Below are 5,506 nucleotides of genomic sequence, written 5' to 3' on the forward strand. Positions count from 1 at the left end.
TAAAACACAAAAAGCTATTTCTTCCATAAAGATAAAACGTATACTGGGTTATTTACAGTTCACATGGATATTTTTAAACCCAACAATTACAGACTTTGATTAATGATTATCTTTGGTTACAATACTGCAGGGAACGGAGGTAAATAAGCCAAAATGTGATGTCAAGCAATCAGCCACCAAGGCCTTCTCTTCAGATAGAAATGACAAGGTTCGGCATTATATTCAGTGGATTTATTGAATCTTATAAAAACTCTGTTTGATTGTAATCAAGTTTTAACAGGCTGTTATTTCCTACAGGTCTATTCCAGGTATGTTCACTAAGGGAAAAGGGAAGAGGCGTTTTCCTTCAGTGAATCTTATTCCTGCTAAAAGGCCTAAACCACTGGAAGTTGCTTTCCACCTTTTGCCAAAACAATATGAAAAATCACCAAAAGAACAAGACCAAATGGTCCACTGCAGGCCGGAGTGGGCCGCAGGTCTGTTCATCTAGATGAGAGTACAACACATGATGAGGTAAACACATTCCTTAGATGTATATATTTATGATAGTTGTACTATAACTATGAAGAATTTTGTAAATTTGTCCTACTCCATTACGTTTTTAGATGTTGCAACCAGGACAACCATTTATTAAAATTGTTTGGAGGAAAGTTTCTTATATACCTTAACCACAGTCTGCAGTAATGTATTGGAAAATTATAATCCTTTGGCACAGGTTTTAATTCAGCTTTTTACTGACTAATGTTCTAGTACAATTATCTTTAATTTCAACAGGTCAGCATCCTTTGTAAGGATACATGCTTATTAATAATATTTTATATATCTGCTCTGCTTACAGTTTTGTGAGACACTCAAAGTTGTCTTTCCTTAATTGGAGGCTGTAACTGGAGGCTGGCTGCTTTACAAAGCGACGGTTTGCACAATTTTGTGTAAACAGTTTACATCATATGTAAAGCATTTTCTGATTTTCTTTTTTTTCTTCATGTTAATGATTTCTATAGGAGGAGGGGGTTCCCGAAAGCTTTCCATGGTGGCACCGGATCATACTGGCTACACAGGCAACATAAAGGCTGCAAGCCGGGGGGAATCTCCACTTTACCTCCAATTAAAGACAAACTCAAAACAACTCCTTTGCAACTAAGTAATGAAGTATTCAGTTGCATGCCTAAGGCAAAGTGCCAAAGGTGTGGAGCAGCCATTCCACAGCAGCTCCTGATGGAGCACTTGAAGTCTTGCAACATCATTGATGTTGACAATGATGAAGACAACCTGGTTAATGGGAAGGATAAGAGTGAGCAGGGTGAGAGACACTGTAAAAACTAAATAAAGCATTTTCAATAGAATTGGGATGCAATATGGATGGCCGAAAATTACCATTTTCATAAGTTAAAATGGTTTTCTTAAAAATCAAAGCCATGGACTAAATTTAATGTGGTTCTTGCTGAGTTAATTTTTGATTACTTTGCTTACTTTCTCAGCACCAGTTAGGAGCCCTATCCATCTGCATAAAAATGTTTCCGTGACTTCATGAAGTACATGCTGCAATATAGGTACATTTATACTGTAATCTATTTTTTTCACATGTATTCTGTTTCACTCACCTGCAGATGTAAGCATTAAAGAGTTTTAAAAATAGAATGATATATGTATATGCATATGCAACACAATGTCAACACAATATTATATACATACACACACAGTGTTACATACAAATGTGGCCAGGGCAGTAAATGAGGTGTTGGATAGTACTGTTGAAGAGCAAGCAGCAGTCTGGACCGCCGTAGTGAAACAGTTGCAGGATGGTAGGTCCTATCAGGGTTAGCAGCAGGACAAGAAGGTTAGGTGGGGGAACTGTGGTGATGCAATGCAGTCAAAACATGGCATGTCACATGGCATAACCCACCTTATCTGATCATAATCATTATGGTATTGTACTGCTTTGGTAAATGCAGTTTCTATTTATTGCAAAAAAAAATGTGTTTGTCTGATTTTTAGAATAGTAATGCTGAAATACTTTCCATAAGTTCCATATCCAAGTCAGTTCATTGGTAACTTTTCATTTTTCTCTTACTAGAGTGGTCACAGTACAAGACCCTACCAAGGCCGTGTCTCTGTTTTTGGGATCTTACTAGCCATCATGAAAGTAAGAAGCCCTTACCTTCTCAGCATGGATGTTAGAAAGAACCCGCTGAGACAAGACGATGCTCATATGTCTTCTATAAGAAGCCAAATGTGGAAGGGGCACGGCCCTGATTGCAAACTTGAAGGTAGCTTGATTTATTTAAAATATTAAGGCATACTTAAAGTATTGCTTTTCTCTTTTACTATATCAACCTCTCCATTGTGTTACAGGTGATGCAGCCATTGGAGAGGGTGTGAGTCGCTTTTTCCTCTCAACTTGCATGGACAAGCTTAAATCTGGGTTTTGCTTTGGTATGTAGACTGGAGCTATGTGTAAGCTAACTTGTCAATAACAAAATATGTTATTAAAGTATTGTGATTAATAAGTTTTTCTTTTACATATACCCTAATTCTGTTTTTATATATGTTTGGTTGCTGGACCCTGGCAAAGTATGTAATATTTGGAGTTTTCTTTTGTCTAATTTTTTTATTTCTGTTACTCGTTTCTTTGATGGACAGCCAGGCCATTTAGTTCCCTCAGCCTCTCACTTTCTCGTGGAAAGTGACATGTTCGTCATGGCAGGGAGAATGGCGGGGCACTCCTTTGTTCATGGAGGACCATGCCTATCAGGGCTCAGCCCTGCTGTTGTGCATGTCCTGTTTGGAGGAAGCCCAGAGACTGCAACAGTAACACTAGAGACCGTCCAGATCTAGACATCCGGGAAACAATCAGGCTTGTATGTTTTTTTATCTAACCTCATTATTTCTTTCCCATTATGTACAATCAAGCAAGACAGTCTCCACCCCCTTAGCCAATTTTACTTTACAGTGGGCTCTAATATTTTATGGCAAAAAAGCTGAGGGAGTGGAGACAGTCCTATTTTTTTTTTTTATATTCTCTTTAATTACTTACTGGTTTTACATTTTAAACTGCTTTTTAATGTTATTAAATGTTGTGTTAAGCAATTTAAATAGTGCTATATAGATAAACTTGCCTTGCCTTTCACTTCTCTGTCTTAAAGCTTGAAAAGGAATCTGAACTCTCAGACTAGGACCAAAAAAGTGTCCAGGACTTGGACACTTTCCACAGGAGAGAGCAGTGGATTGTAACCCTACGCTAACGTTTTACAATTCAATATTGTGTGTGGATAGATAGAAGCCATGATAAAGTAGTACAATTATTCAAGTCATGTTTTATTGTTTTCAATGTAGATAATTCTGCAGCGCATCACCTGGCCTCGTGATGATGATGATGATGATTGTTCACTTGACACAAAATGCCGCATATCAGGTTATCTTTGCCAATTTATTTAAAATGGTATGTTTAAGGAGAACTCTTGCCAACATGTTATTAAAATAAGTTAGTCATCCTAAGTTTATAATTATAAGTGGAAAGTTACTTTTAAACAGTTACGACTATCTTTGCACACCTGTATGTAGGACAGGAAGTAGATAGCCGCACACTCTTCACTTACAGCTTTATTAAGAGTAAGTTTTTCATACTTTTGATATTTTACCATGGCATACAGCATTGCAGTATTTGTTACGTCACAGACTACTATTATGCATTTATTGCATACTAAGAATTTTTGTTTTCTAAATCATTTACTTGTAGCAACCTATCATTTGATCCATATTGTTTAATCCACAGCATCACCTGATGAATTGACTGACCTGTTAAAATTCTGGACTGGGTGGGAGATTCTGCCAAGGAATAGCCTAACCATTGAGGTGGTGAAGGGCAGCTTCCCAACAGCCTGCACCTGTTTTGAGACCCTGCGAATCCCAGGACATTACAAGGACTATGCATCCTTTAAAAAGGAAAGCTTGGCTTGTATTGGCACTTGCCACACAAGATTTGGTCTTGTGTAGGTACAAAGCAGTGCTCACTAACACCATATGTTAAGTTATATATGTTAGGTTAAATATTCAAAAGATTGTATTACTAATTTAGCACATTAACATGCAGTTCATTGTTATACTTTTAAATGGACATACAGTAGAGTATAGGGGGTTGAACAATACTATTATTTGGCATGCAACCTAATATGACCCACCTCTGTAGCACTGCTAGCAATGGTAATGTAGCTACTTGTCCTTTTCAATGACGTGTTTTTGTGTACCCTAAAAGTTCTTAGTCAGTGGTGTTCCAACTCATGTAGCTTGGTGGTTTCTCCTCTCATATCATTTAGACCAAGTCTTCCTGAAAGATGTATGGTTGAACAATAAGAAGTTTCTTTCATTCCAATAAAATTACAAGATATGCCAGATTGCACAGTTTTAATGTGTTGTTTACTTTTTTTCTTTTTCCGCATTTACAAGGCTATGTACTTTTGTCAATGCACCTAAAATAGGCTGTAAAACAGCTACATTACTGGATATGGCATTTAAAAACCCAAATTCTTGTCTGCAAATGATGTCCAAATAGTCCAAATCCAGAGTCGATTGCCCAAGAATATGCTCTAAACAAGAGCCGGGGTCGTTCCAAAATGTGGTCAAGCAGAAGTTCCTTAGAAACAAAAAAATGGAAGAGAGAAAAATCAGCTGCATTAATGAACATACAATAACTACATTTCAAACCCTAATATTCTCCTAATAATCTAAATGCCGTTTCATGGCTCAATATTCAGCAACATGTTTAAAGCAATGGCTTGTATTTTAGAACTATGATAAGAGTGTAGTGGTAACTTAGTAGTAGTAGTAGCTAAATCACTTAACATTCACACACGAAAATGCCCAACATTAAACTGACTAATTACTATGATTTATCTAACCGATTCCCTAAAGTTATTCACTCCGAGATGTAACTTTATCCTACTCTGAACAGCGTTTTAGGTGGGATCACTGACCAGCTTACGATAAGGTCTGCTACCCCTGCTGCTACTTCCTACTCCACTCCACCTCAGAGGGGAATGTTTCAAGATAGAAAGTCCTAATATTTCAAGATAAAAAATCCTAATACTTCAAGATAAAAAGTCCTAATATTTCAGAAAAGAAAGTCTTAATATTTCAAGATAGAAAGTCCTTATAGTCCTAATATTTCAAGATAGAAAGTCCTAATATTTCAAGATAGAAAGTCCTTATATTTCAAGATAGAAAGTCTCAATATTTCATAATGTTGTAATGTTTACTGAACTACTGACAGCTTTTGCTTTACTGCTCAAGGCTCGTTTCTGCAACAGCTTCTTGAGAATCATATACAATAAAAACTACTGAGGACATATTTTCCTTTGACATTGACCCAGTAGTAAACGAGATCGCTTCAGTCGGCAGAAACAAGCTACCGTGTAAGTTAATAGGATAATTGTCCAACTTGTATTTACGTTAATAAAAGTGCTCGTTTTGCTGCTAACAGACTCAGATTAATATTCTAAGTGTCTGACAA

At 36.8% G+C, this 5,506-nt stretch overlaps 2 long non-coding RNA genes across 2 annotated transcripts in view; one reads left to right on the forward strand and one right to left on the reverse strand.

The window, feature by feature from the left end:
- The window catches only part of LOC116697016 (uncharacterized), a 28,609-nt gene continuing 23,103 nt past the window's right edge, over window positions 1-5,506 (forward strand). The window contains exons 1-3 of the long non-coding RNA XR_004333893.1: window positions 1-208; window positions 298-513; window positions 1,002-1,300. This is a non-coding gene — a long non-coding RNA (uncharacterized LOC116697016). The remainder of the gene's footprint in view (window positions 209-297; window positions 514-1,001; window positions 1,301-5,506) is intronic.
- Window positions 3,727-5,506, reverse strand: part of LOC116697017 (uncharacterized) — a 28,820-nt gene continuing 27,040 nt past the window's right edge. The window contains exon 2 of the long non-coding RNA XR_004333894.1: window positions 3,727-4,630. This is a non-coding gene — a long non-coding RNA (uncharacterized LOC116697017). The remainder of the gene's footprint in view (window positions 4,631-5,506) is intronic.

This window comes from Etheostoma spectabile, chromosome 10 (genome assembly GCF_008692095.1).
Source record: "Etheostoma spectabile isolate EspeVRDwgs_2016 chromosome 10, UIUC_Espe_1.0, whole genome shotgun sequence".
NCBI lineage: Eukaryota > Metazoa > Chordata > Actinopteri > Perciformes > Percidae > Etheostoma > Etheostoma spectabile.